The sequence below is a fragment of the Pongo pygmaeus genome, chromosome X (assembly GCF_028885625.2).
Source record: "Pongo pygmaeus isolate AG05252 chromosome X, NHGRI_mPonPyg2-v2.0_pri, whole genome shotgun sequence".
In the NCBI taxonomy this organism is placed as follows: Eukaryota; Metazoa; Chordata; class Mammalia; order Primates; family Hominidae; genus Pongo; species Pongo pygmaeus.
The window spans coordinates 37,940,611-37,954,105 of NC_072396.2; the positions used below are offsets into that span (position 1 = coordinate 37,940,611).

Consider the following 13,495-nt stretch of genomic DNA (forward strand, 5'->3'; position numbering starts at 1 on the left):
GTGGATGGGAAATCCCCATGCCCCTCACTTCACCAGGGCTGAAGAGTACGCGATGAGGAGAAATGACTAGGAAAAGGAATAATGTGTGGTGAGGTATGCATGCGAAAGAGAAAAAGGCTGGCGGGGACCCGCGGTGGCTAGAAGGAGAGACGTGGCGGCCCAAGGGCTGACTACTTGGGCCAGCGCCGAGCCAGGCTTTCTCCACGGTGCGTGTGGGAGTGCACAGAGGGGCCTCGACGGCTTTTCTGTATGTGTTATAAATAAACCCCAAGAGTGGAAAGCTCCAGCAGGATGCCCTGAGCGCTGGGTCTTCCTAGCAGAAGCGGTGGAGGATCCGCCCCTCGTTTCCCACCCCCGCGCCCCACCCTGTTCCCGCCCCTTCTCTCCTAACCCCGCCCCAGCCCAGCCCCCGCCTCTTTCCACCTCCCTTCCAGTCCGCTCGCGGTTCCTGGCTCCAGCTAGACTCGGCAGAAATAGGAGCGCGCAGGCGCGACGTGCGGCTCGCAGAACGCCGAGTAGCGGAGCGGGACCCGCTGTGAGTGTGGCGGCCGCGCTGGGTTCCTAGCTGGGGAAACGTGATCCGGGCGAAGCGCCCCAGGAAGGATTGGGGTGTGTGGGGGTAACTTCGGTTCTGCGAGGAGAAACCCGTCAGATATGCGGTAGCGTTGGTAGCGACGCTGCCTGTGGGTGTCCGGCCAGGGCCGCGTGGGGAGCGGAGTGCGTGGTAGCGGGAGTGGGTGAGGGTGGGTATGACGGGAAAAAAATTGAAGGAATGGGGTTCAGAGGCTGGAAGTCCGCACACAAACTGGGCAGGACCGCAAGGCTTGCCAACGGTGCTGGAGGGTGTCCCAGCTTCAAGTTCAGTCCCCTGCTTGGTGCCCATGAGGGACGTCCCAGGCTCATCCCTTCCTCCAGCGCTGCTTTCTCTGGTGCAGAGTTGCTAGAAACATTCCCCGTCGGAGGGGAAAGGATTTGGAGGTGGTGGGCTGTCGGCCTGGGCTAGTCCCAAGGAGGGCGTGGCGTTCGTGTGACTTTCCTTTACCCAACCCGGGAATCTGTCCCTCTTCTGATCCATTGTGCCCGTGGACATTTTAACAAAGGCTATGACTGTTTTATAGGCAGTGGCGGGTGACAGTGGGAGGGAGTGCGTGCGAGGTCGGTCGCGGTGCGGCCCTGGGGGATGGGAGAGCGGGGGGAGGGGGAGGCGGCGTGGGGGGAAGTGGAAGGAAGAGAACAGTCTTCCTGCTTCAGGTTTTTCCTTCTTCCTTGTCCGCTGAATTTGATCACTGGTAGGAACAGCCCCAAGAGGGATATGACTGGAAAGTAGTGTGTGCGCGTTTGGCCTCTGGCTCCAGCCACTGGTTTTTGTAATTGTGCTGTACAAGTATTTTCTACGAGTCCCTTTAGGAGAAAAGCGAAACTAATGGGATTTGAGAGAAAATAATTGAATGAAAGGATGAAGAGGTTGAGTGATAAAACTTAGAGCTTAATTATTTGTCTGTTGATGGTCATACTATAAAGCTAGACTTTGAAGGATGCGAAGGTGTTCAAGTCAGGGTAAGTGAAAAGTTGGTTAGGCTACCGTTGATTGTTTCAATCGAGTGGATTATTGGGCATGTGTGTGGATGTGCTGTCAAGATCTTGGGCCGACTCACTTTAGAACCTTTGAAAACAATATTAAGGATACAAAACATTAGGGCAAATATTGTAATATTGGATAAAGCTCCATATGCTTTCATTTTCAAACTTAGGGACTTTTATGAAAGATAGTATATGTGTTCCCAAGCATAGATGTTGATATTTTTACTCATTTGTTTTAAGTTAATACAACAAAATAAACTGAACTTCCTCCTCCTCCACCCCTTTCCCTTGATTGTAAATCCCGTTTTATAAACGTTTACTTTCTGATCTGAAGTATACTTAAAAACACAATTACCCCCGCCCAACCCCCACCCCTGCACCAACTCCAGGCATGAGGTGAATGGGATTTCTTCTGGTTTTATTGTTATGTTATTCTTTCTTTTTCTATTTTCCCAAATTTGGGGCAGGTGGGGGGTGGGGAGTGTTAGGGTTGCCTTTTCTCCTTTCTAGTGCCTGATGAACTCCTATTCATCTTTCTAGACTTAGCCTAATTCACTTCTTGAAAAATTTTGCCATCTCCTCCAGAGTGAATTAATCACACCTTTTTCTGTTAAATTTATATCACTTGCCTTATTTCTCCATTACTACTAGAACCTCAGTCTTTTGTGTTACCCTTATACCTAGAGCTGCCTGGCATGTGGTAAGCACCTAATAAACTAACTTACAGATATATATTAATAAATGCTGTTAGAAAGATAGTAATTCATAGGCCGGGTGCAGTGGCTCACTCCTGTAATCCCAGCACTTTGGGAGGCCGAGGCAGGTGGATCACAAGGCCAGGAGATCCAGACCATCCTGGCTAACACGGTGAAACCCCGTCTCTACTAAAAATACAAAAAATTAGCTGGGCGTGGTGGTGGGCGCCTGTAGTCCCAGCTACTCGGGAGGCTGAGGCAGGAGAATGGTGTGAACCCGGGAGGTGGAGCTTGCAGTGAGCTGAGATCGTGCCACTGCACTCCAGCCTGGGCTACAGAGCGAGACTCCGTCTCAAAAAAAAAAAAAAAAAAAAAAAAAAGAAAAAAGTAATTCATATTGCATAAAGTTCATGGGATAATACAAGAAATTCAGAATTCTGAAATTGTATTTAATATTTGAGCAGCATTATTTGGAATATGGATAAACACTGTGTGGAAATATGTTCTCATGTGTTAGTCATAGTTTATCCTTCTAAAAAGAGGTGCAAAAACTCTTCAGATAAAGGGAAAATAGGGATCAGAAAAAGGTGAAGTTTTTAAAAAGGCCAGTTTCTGATACTGAAACTAGTGAAATTAACTATTTGTAGAAAGACACAAATAGGTTGCTGCTGTAATTTAGGAAGTACTACAAATGAATCACGTTGCCAGATGGTATTCTCTGAAGGGTGATGTAACTAAAGAAAGCTGTAATCTAACCAGTTGTATTATACTTCTTTTACATCTTAAAGTATTTTCAGCCTTTGGCTAATGGGTCTCTTCATGTTACAGTTCCCTGATAGGCTCGGTCTAACCATTTCTGCCAAACTGTCTTGACATCTCTCTTTTTATTTATTTATTTATTTTTTATTTTTTTTATTTTTTATTTTTTTTATTTTTTTGAGACGGAGTCTCACTCTGTCTCCCAGGCTGGCCGATCTCGGCTCACTGCAAACTCCGCCTCCCAGGTTCACGCCATTCTCTTGCCTCAGCCTCCCGAGTAGCTGGGACTACAGGCGCCCGCCACCTGGCCCGGCTAATTTTTTTGTATTTTTAGTAGAGACGGGGTTTCTCTGTGTTAGCCAGGATGGTCTCGATCCCCTGACCTCGTGATCCACCCGCCTCGGCCTCCCAAAGTGCTAGGATTACAGGCGTGAGCCACCACGCCCAGCCGACATCTCTCTTAACTCCACCAGGATCACTGGCCTGTTAGGAGCCAGAGGTAACTGGAAGGCCAGTGATCCTGGTGGACATGTCTCTTAACTCCACCAGGATCACTGGCCTTCCAGTTACCTCTGGCTCCTAACAGGAATTATCTTCCCCCTGTTCCTCACCTCCAGCCTTCTTCTCCTGAATGGATTTATGTATTTGAGAAAATACCATGAACAAATGATCACTTACTTTATAAAAGAATGGAATTGGTTCTTTAGTTTAAAAATAAGTCAGGATTGGCTACGTGCTTAGTCTAGCCTTCTGTGCCTGCAAAGCAGACAGAGAACTATGAGCATTAGTAACCCTTATTTTTCTTCATTTCTCCCTTATTCATCTAAATGTAAAAGCACTTTTTTAATTTCACTTTTAAAAATAGCATTAGTCATTGTTCCCAAAACACTTCAAGTTAGTCTCTGTTTTTTTGACTAAAACTCAAAACTCAGGGAGGAAGAGTAGCATCCATAAAACTTCTTTAAAGTTCTACATCATCTGTGGACCTACTGACTGAAAAAATATTCCAAACCAACCATTGTGATTATACCTTCCTTCTTAAAACTTTCCTCTTAGACTTCCTTCTCATATTTCTGATTTTTTTTCTCTAATTCTTTGACCAGTTAACCTCAGTCACCTCCACAGTCTTCTCAGGGTTCTGTTCAAAACTCTTTTTCTCACTGTATGCACAAGAGTCAAGGGCATGGAAATTGGAGAAATCGAAAATTGGAGGCAAGACAAGAAGTTAAACTTTTCTTTCTGAGCATTAGTTTCCTCACTTGTAAAAATGATAATTATAATACTTACCTGATAATTAAGATCAGGTATATAGTGATGTGATGCATAATGACATTTTGGTCAACTATGGACAACATGTGTGATGGTGGTTCTCATAAGATTATAATGGAGCTGAAAAACCTGGTGACTTTGTAGCCTTTGTAATGTCACAGTGCAATGCATTACAGTATATAACCCTTGATAATAAATAACTATGCTAATGGTTTATTTACTATACTATACTTTTTAATTATTATTTTAGAATATACTTCTACTTATATGTTTTTTAAAGTTAACTGTAAAACAGCCTCAGACAGGTCCTTCAGGAAGGCAAGAAGAAGGCATTGTTATCATAGGGGATGATATCTCCACCCATGTTATTGCCCCTGAAAACCTTCCAGTGAAACAAGATGTGAAAGTGGAAGAGTGATATTGATGATCCTGACCCTGTGTAGGTCTAGGCTAATGTGTATGTTTGTGTCTTAGTTTTTAATAAAAACGTTTAAAAAGTTAAATAGATAAAAACTTATAGAATAAGGATATAAAGAAAGAAAATGTTTTTGTACAACTGTCCAGTGTATGTTTTAAGCTCCGTATTATTACAAAAGAGTCAAAAAGTTTAAAATATTAAAAAGTTTATGTAGTAAAAAAGTTATAGTAAGCTAAGGTTAATTTATTATTGAAGAAAGAATTACATTTTTTATATATTTGGTGTAGCCTAAGTGGAGAGTATTTATAAAGACTACAGTAGTGTACAGTAAATGTCCTAGGCCTTCATATCCACTTCCCACTCACTCACTGACTTACCCAGAGCAGCTTTCAGTCCTGCAGGCTCTATTCATGGTAAGTGCCCTATACAGGTGTACCATTTTTTATCTTTTATACCTATTTTTACTGTACATTTTCTGTGTTTAGATACACAGACATCATTGTGTTACAACTGCCTATTCAGTACAGTAACATGCTGTACAGGATTGTAGCCTAGGAATAATAGGGTATACCATATTGCTTAGGTGTGTAGTAAGCTATACCATCCAGGTATGTGTAAGTACATTCTATGATGTTGACACAACAACGAAATCGCCTAAAGAGGCATTTCTCAGACCATATCCCAGTTGTTAAGTGATGCATGACTGTTAGCAGCTTATAATGTCTAGCACATAGTAGTGCTTTTAAAATGTTAGCTGTTGTTATTTATGTCTGCTGTTTCTTGTGAGCTCCCATTATTTCAATAGCAGTTAACTTCAGAATGTGGATGTATTGATATTTCCCACCCTGTTTGAGCTCCAGTTCTGTATTGTAGATAACTCCCATGTATTTCCAACAGGTTGCTTAGCACAGTGGTTCTCAAACTTCAGCATGTACAATAATCACAAGATGCATAGATTTCTGGACCCCCATACCCAAAGTTTGTGATGTCTAGGACAGAGTCTAAGAATTTCCATTTCTAGTAAGTTCATAAATGATGGTGATTCTGCTGTCCCTGGGAAAACATTGAGTGGCATTTATCTATATGGCATTCAGACAAGTTGGTGGAGAGGAAGGGAGAGGAGACCAAAAGACCAAAAATTTATAAAAATTAAGAACAGAGTGCACTTTAAGCTGGTAGTGCTTTTTTTTTAATTTTTTTTTTTTTTTTTTATTGAGACAGAGTCTCGCTCTGTCGCCCAGGTTGGAGTGCAGTGGCACGATCTCGGCTCACTGCAAGCTCCGCCTCTTGGGTTCACACCATTCTCCTGCCTCAGCCTCCCAAGTAGCTGGGACTACAGGCGACCGCCACCACGCCCGGCTAATTTTTTTGTATTTTTAGTAGAGACCAAGTTTCACCGTGTTAGCCAGGATGGTCTGGATCTCCTGGCTTTGTGATCCACCTGCCTCGGCCTCCCAAAGTGCTGAGACTACAGGCATGAGCCACCACGCCCGGCTGGTAGTGCTTTTAAGACTGGAGTTTAGAGTGTCCTCTAAAATGTGGAGAGGATAGGACTGACAGAAGATGCTTGGATTTGATGACCACAAGGTTTTCTTTTGTTTGTTTTTGGTGTGTTTCAGGTGCAGATTGTTGGTTTAATTATACTTCTCAGTTGGTATTATATAATCATTATTATGACCAGGAGAACATATCACAGGTATTTGAGGTAATGGCTTTTTTGTTTGTTTGTTTGTTTGTTTTTTGAGACTGGGCCTTTCTCATGCCCAGACTGGAGTGTAGTGGCGCAAACACGACTCACTGAAGCCTCAACCTCCTGGGCTCAAGCAGTCCTCCCACCTCAGCTTCCTGAGTAGCTGGGACCACAAGTATGTGCCACTATGCCCACCTAATTTTTAAATTAAAAAATTTTTTTTGAGATGAGGTCTCATTATATTGCCCAGGCTGGTTTCAAACTCCTGGGCTCAAGTGATCCTACCACCTCAGCCTCCCAAAGTGGTGAGATTACAGACGTGAGCCACCATGCTCAGACATAGAGGTAATGGTTCTTAATCTGGTGTGTGCATCAGACTGTCATAGGGAGCTGTTTCAAACAATACACTTAAGTTTAGTGCCCCTCCCCACAATATTGACTCATAAAATCTGGATTTCAGGGTGTGGGATCTAGGCATGAAAAAATTCCCTGGTTAAGAGCCATCTCTTCAGCAATGTTGGGCAGAATATGGAAGAACTGAAAATAGTTTTATTGGTAAATGGCTGGTGAAAGGAGAATAGAAGAAAAAGACTGGAGTTTGAAGATTTTTAGAGTTCCAGAAAATGGGAATATGTAAAGGTGAAAAGCCTGCTGGAGTTAAGGAGCGATTGAATGTGTAATGCTATGAACATATAATTGATGGAATACGGTACTGGAGCAGGAGAGCAGGAGAGAATGGAATTAGTGGGTACCATAAAAAGAGAGGAGAAAAGAGTGAAAAAAGTAAGTTTAAAGGTGGAAGTGGGAGAAACTGAAAGAGCTCTCTTTAAGGGAGGTTTGTTTGCACACTACTGTTCTTCAGTGGAACTTAAGTAGTCTTGAACTCTTAAGTAGAATGGATGTTTTCAAGTTTAATAATGCTAGTAAATAAATCAATAATTTCAGCTATTCCAGCTACCACTAATGGCTACAAGTGTATTTTTCTTCAACTTAGTTCGAATAATTATTTTTTGAAATTAAGTCTAGACATGCTGTGTTGTAATGTTATTGCCCTAGCCCTTGCCGTAAGACTGCTATATGATAAGTTTCATATGATTTTTATTCAGTTATTCAACAAATATTTGTATGACCGTCAATGGCCAGGCATTCTTCTAAACACTGAGGATACAACAGTATATAAAAGTTATATTTTATTAGAAATTTCTGCCTTTGAGGCGCTTGCATCGTATTTGAGGGAGGCAGATAATAAAGTAAATGAGTAAAATATAAGAAATATAAGATATATATAATTTTGTATGCATATACACATAAATATACATATATGTTAAGTGACATGGTGCTGCATTCTTTGGAGAAATACAAAGCAGGGAAAGTGAATGGGGGGACCTATAGGTATTCATCTATAGGTGAATAGAGCATCTTGGAGGGAGGTCATCAGGGAAGACTTCACTGTCAGCAAAGACTTGTAGAAGATAAGAAAACCATTTATTTGGAGGAAGAGCTTCCTAAGCACAGGGAACAGCAATTGTAAAAGTCTTGAGGTGGGTTCTTTTTGAGACCTTTTAGCTAAAAATAGCAAAATGGTTTTTGCGGCTGGAGTAGCATGAATGAGAAGGGGTGAATGATAAGGCATAGAGTCAGATAAGCAAGAAGGATTGTGGGAGTGGTGGGAAGATTGCAAGAGGAGAAATTTCTGAGTGGGAAGATCAAGAACTACATACTGGCCATGTTGAGTTTGAGGTGATTATTTGATACTCCAGGTAGAATTCATGGGGTAGGTATGGGTAAACAGGAAACTCTAGGAATGGATCACAACATTATAAGGGAAGAGAAGGGGTCATTGTTTTGCTTTGTTTTTAAATTAAAAAACTTTAGTTTTTTAGAGCAGTGTTAGGTTCATGGAAAAATTACAAGGAAAGTACAGAGAGTTCTCATATACCCCCCCTTCACATACACAACTTCCTGCACTATCAGGACATCCTGTACCACAGCGGTACATTTGTTGCAGTTCATGAACCTCCATTGACATATCACTATCACCTAAAGCTAATTGTTTATATTAGGGCTCACTCTTGGTATTGTACATCTTATGGATTTGGATGAATGTATAATAACATATCCACTATTGTATTAATATTATGATATGATATAGTTTCACTACCCCAAAAATTCTCTGTGTTCTGCCTTTTCAACTGCCCTTCCTTCCAGCCCCTGGAAGCCACTGATCCTTCTACTGTCTCCATAGTTTTTCCTTTTTCAAAATGTCATATAGTTGGAATTATAAAATATGCAGCTTTTTCATATTGGTGTCTTTCACCTAGTAACGTTCATGTAAGCTTCCTCCATGTTTTTTCATGGTTGAATAGCTTATTTCTTTTTAGTGCTTAATACTCCATTGGATGTACCACAGTTTATTCATTAACCTACTAAAAAATATCTTGGTTGCTTCCAAGTTGTAGTAATTATAAATAAAGCTATTATAAATACCTGTGTGCAGTATTTTATGTGGACATAGATTTTCAATTCATTTGAATACAAAGGACCTCAATTGCTGGATCATATGGTGAGAATGTAGTAGTTCCCCTCCCCATCCATGGTTTCACTTTCCACATTTCCAGTTACCCAAGGTCAACTATGGTCTGAAAATATTAAATGGAAAATTCCAGAAATAAATGTCATAAGTTTTAAATTTTGTGCCATTTTGACATGATGAAATCTCGCACCATCCTACCACATTCTGCCCAAGACATGAATCATCCCTTTGTCCAGAGTATCCATGCTGTATATGCCTTTTGCCCATTAGTCACTTAGTAGCCATCTAGGTTGTCAGATCAAAAAAACATAGCATGTATAGGAGTTGATACTATCCAAGATTTCAGGCATCCTTTGGGGTCTTGGAATGTATTCCCCATGGATAAAGGAGGACTACTTTATGTTTAGTTTTGCAAGAAATTGACAAAGTGTCTTCCAAAGTAACTTACCACTTTTATTCCCACCAGCAGTGGATGAGTTTCTGTTGCTCCACATCCTTGCCAGCATTTGGTGTTGTCAGTGTTCTGTATTCTGGCCATTTTAATACATGTGTAGTGCCAGCTCATTGTTGTTTTAACTTGCAATTCCCTAATGACATATGATGTTGGGCTTTCCATATGTTTATTTGTCATCTGTATCCATCTGTATATCTTCTTTGGTGAGGTGTCCACATATTTAGTCCATTTTCAAATCAGGTTTTTTTTTGTTTTTTTTCTCATTGCTGAGTTTTAAGAGTTGTTTGTATATTTTGGATAATAGTACTTTATATGTTATGTCGTCTGCAAATATTTTCTCACAGTCTGTGGCTTCACTTCTCATATTCTTGACAGTGTATTTTGCTGAGTAGAAGTTTATAATATTAAATCCAGCTTATCAATCCTTTCATGAATCATACCTTTGGTGTTATAACTAAAAACTCATTACCATATTAGAGGTCATGTAGATTTTTTCCTATGTTCTAAGAGTTTTATAGTTTTGTATTTTACATTTAGGTATATGATCCATTTTGAGATTTTTATGAAGGGTGTAAGGCCATATCTAGACTCATTTTTTTTTCATGTGGATGTCCAGTTGTTCCAGCATCATTTGTTGAAAAGTCTATCTTCATTGTTTTGCCTTTGTTCCTTTGTCAAAGATCAGTTGACGATATGGATATATCTCTCTATTCTGTTACATTTATCTGTCCATTCTTTTGCCACTGTCTTTATTACTGTAGTTTAATAGTAATTCTTGAAATTAGGTAGTGTCAGTCCACCAACTTTGGTGTTCTACAATATTGTCTTGGCTATTCTGTATCTGCTGCCTCTCCATATGAACTTTAGAATCAGTTGTTTTTTAAAAAGAAAAATTCACAAAATCACTTGCTGGGATTTTGATTGGGGTTGCATTGAATTCGTAGGTCAAGTTGGAAATAACTGATATCTTGAGACTATTGAGTCTTCCTATCCACGAACATGGGATATCTTTCCATTTATTTAGTCTTGATTTTTTTCACCAGAGTTTTGTGGTTTTCCCAATGGAGATCTTGCTCATTGCTGATATATAGGAAAAGAATTGACTTTTATTTATTAACCTTGTATCCTGTAACCTTGCTATTATCACTTATTAGTTCCAGGAGATTTTATTTAAAACAATCAATTCTTTGGAATTTTTCTACATAGACAATCATGTCATGTGTGAACAAAAACAGTTTTATTTCTTCCTTCCCAATCGGTATACCTTTTGTTTCCTTTCCTTGTCTTATCACATGAGATGGGATTTCCAGTATGATTTTGAAAAGGAGTGGTGAGAGGGGACATCCTTGCCTTTTTTCTGAGCTTAGAGGGAATGCTTCAAGTCTTGCACCATTATGTATGATGTCAACTGTAGTGTTTTTATAGATGCCATTTTCCATTTGAGTGAGTTCCCATCTATTCCTAGTTTGCTGAGAGTTTTTTTTTTTAAATCATGAATCAGTGTTGGATTTTGTTAAGTGCTTTTTCTGCATATATGGATATCATTGTGTAAATTTTCCCTTTTGGCCTGTTGATGTTCTGGAGTACATTAATTGGTTTTTGAATATTCAACCAGCCTCGCATACTTGTCATACATCTCACTTGATCATAGTGTATAATTTTTTATATATGGTTGGTGGATACAATTGATAATATTTTGTTGAGGATTTTTCAATCTGTGTTTATGGTAGATATTGGTCTGTAGTTTTCTTTTCTAGTAATGTCTTTGTCTGGTTTTGGTTTTAGGGTAATTCTGACCTCATAGTATTGCCTTGGCTTCTAACTTCTGGAGAGATTCTAGAGAACTGGTATAATTTATTCTTTAAATGTTTGGTAGAATTCGGCGGTAAACCCATCTGGTGTGGTACTTTCTGTTTTGCAGGTTATTATTGTTTCAATTTCTTTAATATAGTCCTATTCACATTGTCTATTTCTTGTGTGAGTTTTGGCAGATTGTATCTTTCAAGGAATTGGTCCATTTCAAGGAATTGGTCCATTTCAAGGAATTGGTCCATTTCATCTAGCTTATCAAATTTGTGGGGATAAAATTGTTCATAATATTCCTTTATTATCCTTTTAATGTCCATGGGATCTGTAGTGATGTCCTTTCTTTCATTTCTGTTAATAATTTGTGTCCCCTCTCTTCTTTTCTTAATTACCCTGGCAAGAAGTTTATTGAATTCATTGATCTTTTCAAAAAACCAGCCTTTGGTTTCATTTATTTTTCCCTATTGATTTTCTGTTTTCAGTTTCACTGATTTCTGCTTCAATTGTATTATTTCTTTTCTCCTATTTACTTCAGGTTTAATTTGCTCTTCTTTTTCTAATTTCCTAGGATGGAAACTTACATGATTGATTTCAGATCTTTCTTTTTTTCTAATGTATGCATTCAAGCTATAAATTTCCCTCTAAGCACTACTTTTGCTTCATCCCACAAATTGTGACAAGTTGTATTTTAATTTTCACTTAGTTCAAAATATGTTTTTAATTTCTCTTGGGATTTTTTCTTCAATAATCCATGTGTTATTTAAAGGTATGTAGTTTAATCTCTACATATATGGGGGAATTCCAGCTATCCTTCTGTTATTGTTTTCTAGTTTAATTCCACTGTAGTCTGAGAGCTGACATTGCATAATTTCTATTCTTTTAAATTTGTTAAGATATGTTTTATGTCCCAGAATGTGATCTGTCTTGGTGAATATTCCATGTGAGCTTGAGAAAAATGTGTAATTTTCTGTTGTTGGATGAAGTAGTTTATATATGTCAGTAATACCCAGTTAATTGATGGTACTATCAAAGCTGTTGAGTTCAGCCATTTCCTTACTGATTGTCTTCAAATAACACTATACCCCTTCATGGGTACAACCTCTTTGTATTGCAACACCTTTCCTACAATGGCAAAGTGATTTGGTTATCCTGAAAACCTGAGGGACCATAGAAATAATGTTGCCATTGCAAGTTGCCTTTTGAATCTCCTAAGGAAATAACTGTGTGTCAAACCATAGTTCAGCATTTACTGAACACCTTTGGTATGTAAGGGGTGTGTGTGCTAGCTTTACCTTTTGTAAATTAGCAACATAATTACTTCTCAAGATGTCATTGGGCATAATGAAATGAGAATCAAAGTGCCACAGGGCTGGGGTAATCATAGCTCTTAAAAATGCTCAAGGCCGGGCGCGGTGGCTCACGCCTGTAATCCCAGCACTTTGGGAGGCCAAGGCCGGCAGATCACAAGGTCAGAAGATCAAGACCATCCTGGCGAACATGGTGAAACTGCATCTCTACTAAAAATACAAAAAATTAGCCGGGCATGGTGGCGGTAGCCTGTAGTCCCAGCTACTCAGGAGGCTGAGGCAGGAGAATGGCGTGAACCCGGGAGGCAGAGCTTGCAGTGAGCCGAGATCGTGCCACTGCACTCCAGCCTGGGCGACAGAGCGAGACTCCGTCAAAAAAAAAAAAAAAAAAAGCCCAATAATTGCTATTCTTTCTCCATTATTGTGTGGTAATCATTGGTATAGTTATTTTCAACCTCATTCAAATACCGATGATGAATTTTTGATAGCACTTGTTATCTTCTTGAAAGGCTTAAAAATTAAATGCACTAGAATTAAAATAACAATTTCACAATTTGAACTTTTAGGTACAGTTTTTCAGTGGCTCAGAATTCGTGACCTATTATTTCTTTGGGAGAACGTGTTATATTTTAATCTTTGAGTTGAAGTAAGTTGTCTGTGGTCTATTTCTTCCCTTCTTTCAAAACTGTGTCTGAGATGTGTGTTGTTTTCTGGAGTCCTAGTTAACCAAACACCTCCTTTTTCAGTGACAAAGCCTTGTTACTGAAAGCACTTTATGTTCTGTGAATCTCCTCCAATCTGTCTCCAGTGTGCTTGTTCTTTGTGGTTTGGTTTCTAATATTATGCATTCCAATTTTGTAAAAAAATCTATATGAGTAACTTGCCACAGTAATCCTCTCTGACATATTTGCTTCAAGAAAAAAGCAGGAAAAGTCAGAAACATAAGCCTAGGTTTAAAATTTGCTGTTGCTGCAAAAAAGTGA

General features: G+C 39.6%; 1 protein-coding gene across 2 annotated transcripts in view; it reads left to right on the forward strand.

Moving 5' to 3' along the window:
• Positions 1–442: 442 nt before the first annotated feature.
• The window catches only part of PRRG1 (proline rich and Gla domain 1), a 103,478-nt gene continuing 90,425 nt past the window's right edge, over positions 443–13,495 (forward strand). The window contains exon 1 of one of the 2 annotated variants that reach the window (XM_063660839.1): positions 443–535. The gene's annotated coding sequence lies outside the window, so the exon portion shown is untranslated. The remainder of the gene's footprint in view (positions 536–13,495) is intronic. The other variant, XM_063660840.1, reaches the window with a different exon arrangement.